The sequence below is a fragment of the Mustela nivalis genome (genome assembly GCF_964662115.1).
Source record: "Mustela nivalis genome assembly, chromosome: 18".
Classification (NCBI taxonomy): domain Eukaryota; kingdom Metazoa; phylum Chordata; class Mammalia; order Carnivora; family Mustelidae; genus Mustela; species Mustela nivalis.
This window is the reverse complement of record NC_139037.1, coordinates 2,224,982-2,241,214: the sequence shown is the minus strand read 5'-3', so window position 1 is coordinate 2,241,214 and position 16,233 is coordinate 2,224,982. Positions and strand designations below refer to the sequence as shown.

The 16,233-nt window shown below is 63.4% G+C and overlaps 1 protein-coding gene across 6 annotated transcripts in view; it reads right to left on the bottom strand.

Annotated features, from left to right (window-relative positions):
• The window catches only part of LOC309853521 (uncharacterized protein), a 450,528-nt gene that overhangs the window by 259,550 nt on the left and 174,745 nt on the right, over positions 1–16,233 (bottom strand). The window contains exon 3 of one of the 6 annotated variants that reach the window (XR_014305782.1): positions 11,559–13,739. The exons of the other annotated variants lie outside the window; for them this stretch is intronic. The gene's annotated coding sequence lies outside the window, so the exon portion shown is untranslated. Of the gene's footprint in view, positions 1–11,558; positions 13,740–16,233 lie in introns of those variants that run through there. 6 annotated transcript variants of the gene reach the window in all.

The window sequence follows — 16,233 nt, the reverse complement described above, 5'->3', positions numbered from 1 at the left end:
CCACCAGCGGCGATCTGGCCTTGGGGGAAAGGCGGCTGCCCGCCCTGCACCTCCCACCTCCTTGATGGAGGGACACGTCGGATCCACCGGCCGAGGGAGACCCCGCACGGCGTCGGGAGCAACGGGCTCGCGTCAGAACCGCAGCCCACCCCCGGCCAGCCGTGTAGCTCGGGCACACGCCTTGGCATCTCTGGGCCTCAGTTTCTCCCCCGTAAAGCACAGGACGCGCCCGCAGCCGGCTCAGGCAGACTGTGCGCTGGAGCTCAAGAACCTGGTGCTAACCTCCCGGGGCATACTGGGCTCAACAGGTCTCTGTCGGCGGGGGGGAGGGGAAGGCCGGGAGCAGCCCCGGCCGTAAGAGCAAGACCCCCCTCAAGACGGCAAGGCCCGTGCGCGGCACCCGGAGTCCCCACGGCCGGTGGTGCCCGGCCCTCTCTTGGGTCCAGCGGAGCCCTGCGGCCCGTCTCCCCGTGGGCTCCCGCCCATCACTCTAGGCGGCCGTGTGCGTGCAGCTCACCTCCGCTCTCCTCCACCGACCATGGGCGCTGAAAAAGCCCCATGGAGCTGGTAGAGCGCAGCTGGTCCCCAGCCCCAGTGGTCATCTGCGGGGACGTCACCGTGAGTGCTTCCCCTTGACCACATACGGGATTGAAGCACCTGGCCCAGGGTCACCCGGACCTCGGCAGCGCCTCCGCCCCCCGCCCCGCTGCAGGCCGACCGACGGCTGCCCGAGGGAGGTGGCCTGGAAGGCGCAGCCTGGCGGGCTCGGGCCGCCCTGTCCTTCCTCCCGGTGCGAAAGCCGCCAGCGGGCCGGACGGCGGATGCACAGCCTTGGGCACGGCGCTCTGCGGCCGGCCAGGAATTCCCTTGCCGGTTCTGCGTTCGGTGTCTTCATTTTCCTTCTGCTGCGTTTGGGGCACAGGGCAGGGCCGTGACTTCCCCCAGAGGCTGTTACTTGGCAAGAACCGGCGTCAGATTCAGCCCCCTCAGAGCTCCGTCTCCTGCCGCCAGACGGCGCCTCGGGTTGGGGCTTATGGGTCGGCGGTTACGTGGGACGCCGAACCGCGCCACAGACGCCTCTCCTCCGCCATCCCCAGCGCGGGGAAGTGCCTCAGCACACGGGACGGCCCTGCGGGCGTCGTGCTAGGTGACGTGTGGGACACAAGAGTCCGCGCAAGCCGAAGTCCAGACACCGGCCAGAGAATGGGGTCCCTGGGCATGGGCAGGGGTCACGGGTCAGAACTCCCGCCCCAAGACGAGGACCTTGGGGGGGCGCTCGGGTGCGGCGTGGGAGCTGCGGGATGGATCTCGGATGGTCTCCCCACAGCAAGTGCGCAGGTGGAGGCCTCTCGCGGTGACCGCCGTGCGGCACACACGCCTCCGGTCGTCCCACGGACACCTCAGGGCGCCCGGCGTCTCCTCCCTACCACGGACCCCTGAGGCTGGGAACGTGACCAGCGCGCCTCCCAGATGGAATCATTACCAGTGGGGGACTCGGTCCTTCCATCCGAGACCGCCCTGTGAGGCGGGGGCACGGGGCCGAGCTGGGGTCGTCTCAGGAGCTGCTGTCGGTGACAGTGACAATGATGACGTGCCGCGGGTGCCACGGCTGTATCGTTGGGTTGCTGTTGGGGCTGTTGTGTTGTCATTGTCACTCCTGTGCTGTTTTATCTGTTAGTGTCACTGCTGGGCCGTCGGGGGCTGCTGGGCTCTCGTCACTCGTGTGTCGCTCCATCAGACGTCCGGCCCCACGCTACCTCACTATGTCAGGGAGGGGGTTCAGGTGCACATCTAAATTCTGTGCTACCTTAAGCTCACACAACCTGGAGGGTCATCATTAAAACACACACACACGTTTACATACACAATGACCAAATTTAGTATGAGAGTGTTTGTGTGAGAAAAGAAATGAAATTCCGAAGTTTTAAACTAATAAGCATAACAAATATCACACAGTCCGAAAACACAACGTGCCCTTCCTTATGTAGCAGCCGATGCCGCTCAGACCCTCCCCTGCCGCCTCCGCGAAGACCATCAGGGGACGTGTGAGCGCGGACAGCGCGGCGGAGTCCGAGCCCCTGGCTCCCGATCCACTCTGCCACGTCCTGGCTGGGGGGCCCTGCACCCGAGGGCCTCGTTTCTCTGCACCTCCAGTTCCTCGCCTGTAAAGCGGGGAGCTGCTGATAGCTGAGCGACCCCCCAGGGTCGGGGGCAGAGCAAGAGGCAGCTCGGGCTGCAGCGGTCAAGCTCTCCTCTGCAGGGCCGGCGACGTGACTGGTTTCCCCACATTTCCTCCTGGACGAAGTAGGTGACTTAGAACGGCGACCGCATTCTTGCCAGTGACCACGGTCCAGGCAGCCGGCAGCAGCTGGGTGAAGGCGTCGGGGTCCACCCCGCAAGCGGCTCTGGGATGAGCGTTAGGGACGGGGCTGGTGAGCTGCGGGGTGGCTGGCATGGGCAGGGGCGCGGAGAGAAGAGCCAACTGGGAGCTGTCGGATCAAGCCGTTCCCACCACGGGGGGGTGGGCCTCGCTCCTGCTGGTGGGTTCCCCATTGCTGCTGGCACAACTCGCCCCAAAATCGTCACTCCGACCGCACAGCTGGGTACCTCCTCGTTCTGCAGGGAGAAGCCCGACGTGGCGGCCGCTGGGGGCTGCGGAGAAGAGCGCAGTCCTGGCTCTTCCACTTCCAGAGGTGCTGAAGGGCTTGGCCCCTGCCCTCGCCCCCATCTTCCGAGCCGGCAGGGGCTGGGGGCATCGCTGTCAGACCGGCTCCCTCTGTCACCACACAGGGCCATCCAGATAGCGCAGAACCCGCCGTACCTGCGCGTATCCGTGACCGTCACTCCTTCTGTCCTTTGTCACGTATTCGCAGGTGCCAGGCTTCGTCTGGGGACGTCTTGGGGCCCTGACTCTTCCCACGCACCCGAGGAAAGCCTGCATCTGAGGACGTCCCCTCCTGGGCACCAGGGAGTGGGGGCCTCCGGGGAGGCCAGTCCAGGCGGGAGTCCCCGTCCTCCTGCGGCTGCGCTGGGCCCAGCACAGTGGCTCCTGCTGCTGGGAGAAGGCGTCAGGCGAGGAGGCCCCAGCACGGTGAGGGCAATGTCAGGCCAGCGGGACACAGACTCCGGAAGCGGTCCCGCCACGCGCTGCCCTGCGCGCCAGCTCACTCTTCCGTCCTGCCTGGAGGGAGCCACAGCCTCGGGCCCCGCAGGGAGGAGGGCCCGGGACACTCCTGTCCCCTTCAATTCCGCCCGTGCCCTGGGCCTGCCTTCTTTGGGTGCGTGTTTCGGCCCAGCTGCTGGGCTCAGGGACCCAGCTCAAGCCAGGACAGCGAGGTCTAGGGGTCCCAGGGAGGTCAGCAGGGGGCTGGGGCCCGGACGCTGCATCTCCCAGGAGAGAAGCAGCCATGGGCGGCTGGAGTCTGCGTCGGACGGAGCTGGCCTGGACGGGCGGGCGGCCAGGGGCATCCTTCCGCCTCGCAGAGACCCACCTGTCATCTGCCCTTGCTCAGGGCTGCAGACAGCGCAGGGGCCCCTCTCCTCCAGCCCCGCCCCCTCCACAGGTGACATTCGGTCAGCAGCTCCTTCCCGGCCGCCCGAGCAAGGGTGGCACCCCCGGGGTGGCGAGGGAGCATCTGGTGGGGCCTCACCCCATACCAGGGGCCTGTGTGCCCGAAGGCTGCCAGGGGCAGCTGCGCCGGCTCAGGTTCCAGCCGGCCTCCAGCTTCCGTCCCCTCACCAGCGGGTCTCGGAAAATGCCAGAAATGGTCCACGGCAACCAGTGCTTCCACGCTCCTGGCGCTGTGCCCCCTTCCACGGGAGCGCCACGGCCGGCCGCAGGAGTCTCCCGGCTGCTGGCCCGCAGGCCCGGCCCCTCCCCTCCGCCGCCCTCTCCCTCACTCCCTCCGCGTCACCTTGCCCTGCTTGGCCGCCATCGGCCGCAAGGTCCCAGGACGCAAGATCAATACCCAAAGCGGATCACGGTCGTCCGCTCCAGCCAGGGACCATCCGAACACGAAACGAAGAACCAGTCCCGTTTACGGCAGTGTCACAAGAATAAACACCTGCGACTAAATCGAACAAAAGCACAGACTCAGGAGAGACCCCTGCAGAGAGAAACGGAGGCAGAGGGACCAAACGGAAGCACGTCTCCGTGCGCGGACGGGAGGACTCACTGTGCCCGAGTCAGCGGTTCTCCCAAAGCGGTCGGTCGGTTCCGTGCGATTCCTATAAAAAACTCCAGCAGGTCCTTTTTTTTTTTTTTTTTTTAACAGAAATTGACAAGTAGATTCAAAAGATTTCACGAAGCCGCAAAAATACCTAAATGCTCTAAAACTCACTCGTGGTGATGGCTACCGCGCTCGCGTTAGCGACGTTACCGAAAGCGCGGACTCGTACCCTGGACGTGGTCGGCGTCCCGGTCTGTAAACACGCGTCTGCGAAGTTGCTTCTGCGAGTCCCCCGGTGGGGACGCTGCGGAGTCAGCGAGAGGTGAGGAAGACAGGTTCTCCCTCCACCCGGAGAGGTGCCAGCGCTGCCGGGTGCAGACACCCCCAGGGCAGGGGCTCTTTTGATGTGCTCGGTTCCCAGGACTGTCATTTAACCCCAAAGTGCCTCTGAGTCCGTTTCCCCTCGGCCGCCATGTGTGTGACGTCACACAAGACAGTCACCCTCTCTGAGCCACAGTTACTCTGCAGGGAAATGGTTGCCACACTCGAGAGCCACGCCAGAAGCTGGACTCGGGGTTCCTGACGCCCATCCGAGCTTTCCTGCTGTCACACTTCTGCGCCCTCCAACCCTCACCCGGACCCTTGAGCCGTTACCCGTTCCAGGTGTTTCTGCAGCTGTTGGTAGCCTGACTGAGCCGCTAGTGGCGTCTCCAGGGAAACGGTGCTGCCACCAGAGAGACCGGGAGGCCTCAGTTCCCCCACGTAGGCTGACGCCTGGGCCCGGGCTTCTCAGCTCCCACCCCACTCCGCGGTCCACATGCCCTTTGTCAGGCCTCAGCCGCACCGTCTCCCCACGACACCCACGTCCGCCATGTTCACCCGACCCAGCGCACAGCCGCATCCCCAGCCCCCCCGCCCGGCCGGCGCCGGGCCCCTCCCCGGGGGAGCCTCTGAAGCAGACGGAGCCACGAGTCTGCTCGGAAGCGGTGTTGGCTCTCGGTTCCCCACGTCGGCTTCCTCTCCCTGCCTCCTCTGGAGAAGAGGTCGCCGTGGCCTGTGTTTCTCCCGAGCTCCTGTGTGTCGGGATCCCCGCGGGTGGCTCGGCCGATGCGGAGGTCTGTGCGCGGGCGAGCTGCGGGAGAGTCTGATGGCCCCCGCGGGCCGGGAGCAGCGTTCTGCTCGGCGGGAAGGGCCCGGAGTCGAAGGCTCGCAGGAGGGAGAGAGCAGGGACATGCAGAGCGGAGCCAGCGAGCTCGGGCCCCGGGCCCCTGGGCAGGCCGTGGCAGGGAGGGCCGCGCGGTGGGGGGAGGGACGCAGGCTGGTAGACCGAGGCTGCCGTGGCCCCGGGGCAGCCGGCGGGAGGCCGGAATGGCTGATCACGACGCCAGCACCCTCCCCCGCTGCTCCTGTCCCCTGCCTCAGTTTCCCAGCCAGCCAGACTCGCTCTCTAGCACCTCCTCGGCAGCGGGGAGACGGAGGCGGCTCTCCAGCTTGTTCGCTGGGGGCGGGAAGCCCGCAGAGAGGCCGAGACGAGCATTCCCGCCCTCCACAAATCGTCACCCGCCACCTGCTGTGTGTCCGGCCCTGCGCTGGGCTCGGGGACGCAGCAGTAAAAGTTCCTGCCCGGTGGCGTTTCTATTCCGGCTGCGGGACAGACATTCAAAATACAATAATCAATAACCGCTCCTGTAACCACCTGGCCCGTCTGACCGTGCCGAGTGCGAGGACAAGGCAGGGCAGCGCAGAGCACAGCGGGGAAGGTCACGGGTCGGGGTGGGGGGCGCCCATCTCCCAGACTCTCCAGGGCCCTGGAGGCCTTTGGCTTCGGGCCTCCAGGGGAGGACCCTGGAGGAGCGTGGGGAGGAGCGCCTGCCCCCTGCAGCCCCGGGGCTCCTGTCCCCACACCCCCCCACCCCACCCACGCTGCAGACCCGTCAGGACAACAGCGACCTTGGAGGGGTCTGGGGGCACTTGCAGGCCGCTGTGTGCCTGTCTCAGGAGGATGTGAGTGAGGCTCTCGTCCCCTCTTTTCCTCCCCACCAGGACTTCAGGGCTAAATGCTGTTCTCCGTAGGACAGCGTCCAAACATGCCCCATCCCAGCGTCCCTTCCCGGCGGGAGACCCCAGACCCGGGCCAGCAAACTTTCTCAAAAGGGCCAGAAAGCAAACCCTTTAGACGGCGTGCCCGGGTCCCTACCTACATCACTCGGTCCCCGCCGCGCAGACACAACCACAGAGGCTGCGCAGGAGTCGGCACGGCCGCGTCCCGGTGAAACTTTATTTACCACCGCGGGGGAGGGATGTGGCCGCTGGCTGCTGTGCGCCGGCCCCGCCCTCCAGCACCAGCCGGGCGTCCCACGGCTGCGACCGCTCCGAGGCCCTCGGTGAAGGAACACGTGGTGACAGCAGTAACGAACGCCACGACGTGCGCCGAGTCCCCACTTGCCGCCACGCAGCTGTCCCGTCCGCTGCGCGGGGAGCACGGGGTGCAGGAGAAGAGGGCGGCCAGCCCCCCGCACGCGGAGCCCGGTGGGACGCTCCCAGACCCCACACTGCGCAGGTGCTGTGTGGGTCCCCATTTCACAGGTGAGGACACGGAGGCTCAGGGAGGTGACGCGATGGCCCCACGTGACACGGGCGGTGAAGGCGGACACAGGTGAATCCCAGGCTCCGTGCTTCTGTTCAAACCCCACACGGCGTCCCCCGGCGGTGGGGCGGCTGCGAGCTCGTGCCCCGGAGACGGCTCTGGTAGAAGCAGCCACGGGGCCACGAGCCTCCCTGAGCCCCACCGGGGACAGTGAGCCGTGCTTCTCGAACGACGCGCGAGGTCTCCCTGACGTCACCTCAGGTGCTTCCCTCTCCGCACAGACCTTACTCTCTTAACAACGTCTTCGCCCTCAGACAGCAAGAAGCCCTTAGATACATGGATCACCTCCCTGTGCTCATCGGAACGTTGGCCGTCCCGGGACGCGCAGCCCGTCCCCGGCATCATGTGTGGCGGACACGCCTCTGACAGGGCAGAAGCTCACATGGCCCAGTGCGGGGCAGGCCAGAGGCTTCGAGGCGGAGGCGAGGCGGGCCCTTGCCTGCATGGACGTGGGAGCTCGCGACGACGCGCACCTGCGGGCACTTGGCACGGCGGTGAAGGCGCCCACAGCGCGACCGAGGCTGGGCCGGCAGAGTCAGTCTCGGGGGCGGCTGCCACATGGCCGGAGCCCCGCACCGAGCAGGTGCTCTGACAGCGTGGGAAGAAGGAACCTTCCACCCTGGGCCCACGGGTAAAGCGGTCAGTGGACACAGCCCGGGGTGGTCCGCAGCACAAGGAGGAGCTGGAACCAGACGGAGGCACCCCGCGAGCTGGTCCCAGTGCGATGGGGACTCTGGTCCCTGGGAGTGACCCGCCACCATCCGCAAGTGCTGCGAACACCTCCTCTACCAAGAGCATCCAGGATGGCCCGTGGATGTCCGTGGCACCGAGGGGAGGCCACGCCTGCCAGGAGCCGCCACTGCCTACAGAAGGCAGCGCTAAGGTGGCCCCTGGGTTTGGGGAAGGGAGCCTCTTCCTGTGGCATCACGACCTGTGAGAGGTTCAAGGAGCCTCGAGGCACCAGCTTCCATGAAATCGCTGCTCTGTGTTCGTCCGCAAACCTCACCTCCAGGGCTAAGAGGAGCTCCGGCAGCTCCAGCAGCAGCCCCCATCCAGGGTCACGGCGACCACAGCCCCACTGCTGGGCCACACTCGACGTGGCCTGCCTCCTCCTCCTCACCGTCTACCCCCTTCTGGGGGGCGCCATGCGGCTTCTGGAGGCCACCTTCCGGCGCCCACGTGCCATCGGTCGCGTCGGACGCTGTGGAAACCCAGGGAGGGTCCGTCTTCGCACACGGTGCTGGGGATAGCTCTGGTCTGCTGGGCCGCTCCGGGCCGCAACGGGTCCCTCATCGTGGCTTGCCCGGGGCTGGCAGGAAGCACGTGGGCCAGGCCCCGGCAGCACTGGAGGGCAGGTGACGGCGCACGGTGGCCCAAGATGACCTGATTCTGAGCGGCCGGGGGAGCTAGCGATGCTTTTGCATTTTTAAAATGTAAGAAGTAAAACCAAGAACGTGGTACCATATGTCTGTGGTTCACGGAGCCTAAAATATTTCCTCTGTGTCCCTTCACAGTGTTGGGGGCCCCAGAAGAGGGCCTAATCAACAGGGGGGGGGTTGCCATGGTTACTGGAACTGGCCGGGAGGTGGGTACCACGGCTCTCGCCTCGCCTCAGGATTCTGGCCCTGGGAGGGGAGGAGCTCCCGTGAGCACTGCAGCCCAGAGACCACCGGCCACGACCTCGCCATCCGAAGAGCCTCGAACAGCCGTGGGCTGCCACCTCACAGACCACAGACGTGGCCTGGCGAGGCCCTGGCACCAGCTCATGCTCTGCCCCGGGCCCTTTTCTCCCCAGCAGGTGAGGCGGGTGGCCAGGAAGCTTCAACCAAGTAATATGCGAAGGGCACTGAATTCAGAGGCTCCTGGTGGAGGGCAAGAAACAGGCTGGGGGTGGTAACCGTACTGGGAAGAGGCCCAGCACCACCACAAAACCTGGTGAAAGCCGTAGTTGACAAGGCGGCGGGGCGAGAGCCGTCACCAGCATCCCACGGCCGGCGGCGGGGCTGTGCCTTCCCCGAGGAGAGTCCAAGCTCCTCCTCTTTCTTCCTGGCCGCCAGAGGGGCTCCGGTGAGAGAGACCCCACACAGACCTCAGCTCGACGGCTCAGCACCCGTCGTGCGCAGGGAAGTGAGAGGCCCGGCCTCTGGGCGTGTCCTGCGGTGCCCAAAGCTGCAGCAGAGGGTCATCTCACTGGCCCGCAGCGCTCAGAGCCTGGACCGTCCCCTCCCAAGCTGACGCTGGGCTCAGTCACGTGACTGGCTACGGTCAGGGAGACGTCAGCCAAGGTGACAGAAGCGAAGGCTCCATGAGAACTTGCAGTCTGGGGGTGGCCGTGCTGTAGGAGGCAGAGGTGACCCGGAGGATGGGGCTCGGCCCCGGGAGCAGCGCTGAGATAGGAGGCCTTGAGGGGGACCCGCCAACCCGCACAGAGGAACACCACGGAGCTGCCAGCCACACCACCACCAGGCAGCCCACGGTCACGCAAATCACTGTTCACACCCACTAAACCTGGGGGGCTTGCGGGGCAGCCAACGCCCCCCACCCGCAGCACCACAGATGGTTCTGCCTCTGTTTGAACCGAAAACGACAACGACCTCATTGCAGAAACCAACACCCCCCTTCTGGGCTACTTCCTTCGGAAAGAATGCCGGACGCCAGGACCACCCAAGTTCCAACCACCTTCTGGACACGCAGTGGACAAGCAGCCGCCGAGAGCCGACCGCCGCTCATCGTTCTTCGCGCGGCTGGGTTCAAGACCGCCGCTGTCACTTCGGGCTTCCCGCGCTCTCCATGGTCCCCTGCGGGTCTCCGGCTGCGCTGCCCAGCCTCTGAGCTCTGATGTCAGGCCCCGTCACGTGTTCACGGCCACCCAAAGTCAACAACCCACACAAATGGCCCTTTCACGTGTGAAGTCAGGGGAGCTGCTCCCGGGTGGCATCCGTGCTATTCGGGAACCAGCCCAACGGTCGTGTTTGGCACAAGGCTTGCCCTGGGGGGCAAGGCCGCATGGACGGATGGGTCCCTGGTAGGTCCTAAACCTGGGAAGAGGGCCCCCACGTTAGGAGGTGACAGCAGGGCGTCGTGGAGGGTCTGGCACAGGCCAGGCGCTGTGCTAGGCATTTCCAGACAGAAGGGCATTGCTCGCGAGGCTCTACCCACAGCGGACCTTTAGGGCAGTGAAGCTATTCTGTGTGACACTGCGAGTGCGCGTCCAAACCCGCAGATCGTACTACAGCAAGAGGCGAGCGGCAGGCACAGCAGCTGGTCGTGAATTCACGGCAGGGACGCATAGCGTCAGGGACACTTCTGCAACCCTGACGCTTCTCTCAAATCTATGATCTAGTGCTTTGTAAAGAAGGAGAGAGGCAAGGCAGGGGGGGAGGGGCTGGGGGGTAAGAAGGAAGGGGGGAGGGAAGGCGGGACGAGGTAGGGGAGGAGGCGGAGGGAGGGGAGGAGGGAAAGCTCCGCCCTTGACGAAGGGACGGGTCCCCCGGGCCTACCTGGTCACTGTTCCTGCCTCTCAGATGCAGCCCCTGACCCTGCAGGCTGGGGCGGGGCTGGGGCGCAGGGCTGGGACGTGAGGCGGACAGGCAGGCCGTTCGGAGGCTCTTGGAACCCAGGGCTGAGAGGACGGCACACAGCAGAGGGCGAGCCGCGGGGGTAAAGTCACACCCCAGAGACAGAACCGGAGCCCCGAGGACAGAAGGGCACCCGCCCGCCGGTCTGACCTGGCGCTGTCGCCGTGTCCCAACTGTGTGCTCGGGTCTGCCCTGCTCCTCCTCCTCCTCCTCCTCCTCCTCCTCCTCCTCCTTATTTTGATAATGTGTGACTTGTTTCAGGGGTCCAGGTCTGTGATTCAGCAGTCTTACCCAGCTCACGCGCTCCCCTCCGTCCCTCCCCGCTCCCCCCACGCCCTCCCCTCCAGCAGCCCTCCGTCTGCGTCCCGAGACCAAGAGTGTCTCATGGGTGGTCCCCCTCTCCGGGTTCCTCTTGTCTCCCTTTCCCTCCCTTCCCCTGTGACTCTGTCTCTTTCTCAGACGTTGTGTCAGGGAGATCAAACCATCGTCGTCTTTCTCTGCCTTATTTCGCTCAGCACAATACCCTGGCGTCCCACCAACGTCGTGGCAAAGGGCAGGATTTCTGGGTTTGTGATGGCCGCATCGTATCCCGTCCTACATCGACACCCGCGTTCTTCATCCACTCGTCGGCCGACGGATGTGTGGAGACCAGTCACGCTCGCAGATAAACGAGGTATCGACTAAGTCTGCACACACGGCACGCTCTGCGAGTGTCTCTCAAAAAGTAACTCATGACAGCGAAGAAATCCCCAAGTTGGCAATTTCCACGCGAACCTGTGCTGCCAACATTTCTAGAAGATCTACACGCGGCGTTGTTTCTGGGGCAGGAACACTCATGCTCGGGCGCCGATCTTCGTACATAAAGCGTCAACGGAGGAATTTACGATCCTCTGAGTAAACCAGAAACCGGTCTTCGATCTGAATTTGCAAAAGCCAGTTTTGACGGCGACACCTCCCATAGGCCAGGAGACAAAAGCTTTTCGCAGCTAACAAGGGACTGAACTTGCAGGAAACCAGGCGCGCCCAACGCCAGGCTGCGGCCAGGCTGCGGGAGGCGCTCCGCCACCCACGCAACGTCGATGCGAAATACACTTGTCCCCATCCCTCGTTTGTTAGGGAAACACCAAAACCTCCAGCAGGGGCCAGAAATGAACTGTGTGACTTAAAATCTCCTTGTCAAGACTGAGAGGTTTTAGTTACTAAATATTTGTGGTACTTCAACTTTTTAAATGATTTCTATTTGACATTTATTTTGTGTTCATCTGAGTTTCTTTTAATAGTTTCTGTTATGGAACATATGAATCAGGTACAAATTAATGTGAAATGTTATCAATTACTGAATCACATACTGTCAGAATACACTGATTCCAAACAACGATAAACCATGCGTTTACCATTATATGTTAATTTAAAAAGAAAAAACAAACTTCTGAGCATTTTCGCATTAGCCTATGGCAGGATTTACTCTCCGGGTCTCCCATCCGTACTTAAATCACATCAAGTGATGTGGAAAATGCAGAATAATTTACAGCTCAGGAACTCTTGGCGAATTCCCAGAAATTCTGACATGTTGTTCCCGAATCCTGACCCTTCGTCTCTGTTGGGAACTTGGAAGTCATGTCCTGAAGGGAGTAGTTCAGAGAGGCCAGCGGACGAGGACAGGGAGCAAGGGGGACGCAGCCAGCAAGAACAGCCGCGTCCCGGAGCTGGTGGCCACGTCCCTCGGTGGCTCGAGTGACCACAGGAGCTCACAGACCTGGGACGGGGTGGACACCGGGCCTGGGAAGAGCCACCCCATCCCGCAGTGCTGCCCTCAAATGCAGGTCAGAGGCACCCTGGGCCGGGACCCCAGCGCATGGGGACCTGGTCTGGCCAGACCACACATGTCACACGGGGCCACCCGTCCCGGCAGACATGGGGACCCCCATGCACTCCCTGCTGCACACGCAGGCTGCGGTGGCCTGGGGGTAGGGCATGCCGGCTGTCCGAGCCTCGGCCTCCCCAGCCTTGCCTGCCCGGCCTCTGAGCTGGACACAAGACCCTGTATAAACACGGGGGATTTTCCTTGGAGGCTTACGAGTGCTTCTCCAGGCCGTAACCGTCACCTGCTTCCGCTGCAGGATTCCAGGTCTGCGTCTCCAGGGAGGTCTCAGCTCTCCCAGGCCCAGGGAGACGAGGGTTCTTCTTAGCTCCTGGGGGACCAGCAGTGACTCCCAGGTGGGGACTCACGGAGGGCCGGCCGGCTCATCAGACTCACGGCGCTCACCCAGGCAGTAGGCCGGCAGCAAGCGCTCCCTGGGTCGGGCCGTGCTCGAAGCGTCGGACGTGCGGAGAGCACAGAGTGGGGGAAGGGAATGCTTACAGCAGCACCCCTGGGAGACGGGCAGGAAATACTTCATGCGGAGAGAAGCAGCCAGGCCTGGGCGAGGGGCGGGACTCACGGAGGGAGAAGCGTTTCCGTGGCTGGGCTGGGTGACGAGCAGCCTCAGTACCTGGTCTGTCCACCGGCCGGTCCAAGTTTTGTAAGGAACAATCACATCGAATTAAGACAGTCACAGCGGGGCCAGGAGCCTCAGGTAGGGCCCCCAGGGCTCGGCCAGAAGGCCTGGCTGGGGGCCCAGGTTGACCGTTTACCAAGAGCCGTGGCCCAGGACGGATGTCCAAATCTCTCTGTTCCTCAGCATCCGTCCTGTTGAGCTGGCAGTGGGACGTCATCACCGTGAAACAGCGAGTGCTCAGCAGGGCCACGCTCGGTGAGCACGGGCTACCTGCCGTGGCGGTTTTCTTCCCTTTCCAGGTGAGGGCACTGAGGGTCAGCGTGCTGGAGAGTCGTGCTTGAAGCTGCCCGACACAGGAAATGGCAGAGCCAGGACTGGACCTGTATCTGTGGGGCTCGAATAGGAGCCAAGTAAAAGAAGCCCGTCTCAAAAGGCCGTTCTGGAACAAGCAAAGCTACGGTCAGAAAGCAGGTGAGTGGCCGCCGAGGGCTGGGAGGAGGCCGGGGTGGCAGTGACCGGCTGTGGGCACGGGGTCTCCGTCCAGGGTGATGCAGAAGTCCTGCCGCTATGGTGGTGGTTTCGCCGAGCCCACGAGGCTTGCCGCCGGACTGCTCGGTTTAAAATGGTCTACTTCATGTCACGAGAATTTAGCCTCCAGTTTTCAAAAGCGGCGGATGAAGTCTGGGACGACTGGAAGCCCCGGAACGTCCATTGCTCTGTTGCTGGCGACGTGCGAGCGGGAGGCTGTGGCAGCCCTGGGAACCCGGGCGCGGCTTGAGACGCTTGGGGTTGAAAGGAACGGGAAGCCCGCACAACGCCACAAATCAGGACTTTCTGACTGGGTTGCCTGTACGGAGCCGAACAAAGTGTCGTGACTGTCCCGAGTCGGTGTGAGTCCCAGCTGCCGGGCTCCGCGCGGGGTGGGGGCCCCACCGCACTGTGGCCGCACAGTTGGAAGTGGCTCTACAAAAAATTAGGATTCGACGTTTTAATGAAAACGGAGTTAGAACTGGCATTAAACGTGAGCCAGAGGATTTCGGGGACAGGCAGGAAGGCGCACATGGACAAACGTCTCGCAGGGCTGGAGCGGCTAGGGGACATTTCCTCTCCTGGGCTCGTAGGGGGCTCAGCTCACGGCGAGGGCCCTGGGCAGGGTTGGGTTCAAAGGTGACGGCACGCGGAGGCGACACCCCAGTATTTCTGGGTCCTGGTAGGCCAGAAATGGGGTGTGCACAAACCTCTGTATACCCTTCCCATGGCTCTCAGGGCCAGAAGCCAGAGCTGGGCTTTGGGGAAGGTCCTACCTGCGCCAAGAGGGACCTTTCTGAGCCGCCGGGTCCCCTCTGTGCCAATGCCACCCAGTCCGGTCAAGAAGTAAACCGACTGATGCACTCTGTCCCTCCTTCTCTTGTCTCTGGGGTGGAGGCCAGCACCCTGCAGGCCTTCCCCGGACCCAAATCTCTCAGGGCTTCCTGGCCTGAACCCCAGACTGGGTTAAACCCCCGGTTATGCGTAACTGTGCCCCCCGTGGTCAACATCCTGTACTGGGACGGTTCATACATGGGCCTCCGGAATACCCAGGATCAGGCCCCCCCATCTCAAGACCCCAAGTTCAATCTCCTCAGCAAAGTCCTTTTTGCCTCCTGAAGTCGCACTGGGATGTGGGTGTCTCGGGAGTGTTCTTCGGCCGACCTTGGTGGGAAAGGGGGTCTGTCTTCTTCATCGAAACAGACACAGTTTACAGACCCACTTGGTAGGGGAGAAAGGTAAAGAAACAGCTGCATGAATAACCTCTCTAAGGGTGGCCAACGTTTGTACCTCAGTGAAGACAAGGACGAAGAATGCGTATTTATGGAGCACTTACCATACACCGGGTTTTCTGTTGAACAGTCCTAGAGGCTCCTGCATTTCAAACGGTAATGTTGGGGAAGGGGTCTTATCATTCCCAATTAACAGAAGGGAAAGCTGAGGCTTCGTCCGGAGCTGGCTTCATGGCTACCGTCCTTCGCACAGGGCCCCCCAGTCCGCAGCCCACGGACCACATGCATGGCACAAGCTGGGACAGAGACCCAGGAAGCCGCGGGGAGGTGCTGTCCTCTTCGTAACTGTCCGGGCGAGGAAGAGAGGGGCTCGGTGTCTTCCCCTTCCGTGCAGCCCCTTCCTAACAGGTCCCCGGGGGTAGCAACAGGAGGTTAAACGCTTCTGTCTTGGCCAGCCTGGCCCACCGCAGGCTGCCGTCCAGCCAGGCACGGGCAAGGGAGCACCTGGGCCACCTGAGCCAGGAAGTCACACGCGGCACCGACGCCACTGCTGGAAGCCTGCGGCCTGGGGCTCCCCTGAGGAAAGGAGAAGTTCTCCCCCACTGTACACAGACGTCTCCAGCTGTCCGGACCGTGATCTGGAGGTGCCGCTCCCGCCTCCGCAAAGGACCTCGCTGTTGTCCCTGTGTGCCCAGGGACGTCCAGCGAGTCCCCTGTCCAGGTGTTCAGGAAGCCAGAACGCCTCCGAGAGTAGAGGGAGATCCGACACACCGTCTGTGCTTATGAACTCTTCGTCTAGACACGACTCGAACCCACTTGGTCATCCTGCCCAGAAACAGATGCGAGTGCCCGATTCGGACCAGGGAAAAGGGAAGGACGGTCAAACGCATTACGTCCTCCGTGACAGTGGTGGCCCCAGTGACCCAGCGTGAGCAAAGGTGCAGCCAGGAGGCCGGCCGCGGGAGACGGGTCCCCTGCCCTCGGGCACCATGGCGTCAGACAGAGACAGAGCGTCCTGTGTCAGATTCCCACCACCCGCTTCTGTGAAGTCCAGGGCGACACTCCCACCACAGGGGCTCGGCTCTCCCATGAGAAGCCAGTGCTGAGGGGAAATGAGGGGCTGGGAGCGAAACCCCAGGGTGGTCCCCGTGAGCTCTGGGACGGCCACGTGCCTCAGCGGGACAGAACCGTCTCTAGAGCCTGGCCCCTCGGGCGACCGGCTGAAGGCACGCGTGCCCCCGCGGAGGTGTTCTAGAGGGGACGGGATGAGGGGGGACGAGGGGACTGAGCCGCCCGGAGGCCCCGGAGAGCGAGGGGTGCCCCAGTCCACCGGCTCCGTGGGCCACTCCCTTCCCTGCTCCTCTCAGCTGTGCCCTGGCCTGGAACTGGAGGGCCCTGGGGGCCGGGGAGCTCACCCTCTCCGGAGGTACTTCACTCGGTCCTGCTCTACTTCCGGGAAACGCGGATGAGGCAGCCAACATCAGAACCTTCTCGACCACCCCCCAACACACACGCCCCACAACCATGAACCACAACACATGGAAGCTCATTAATTATGTCTGAAATCGACGCCTTCCTCAC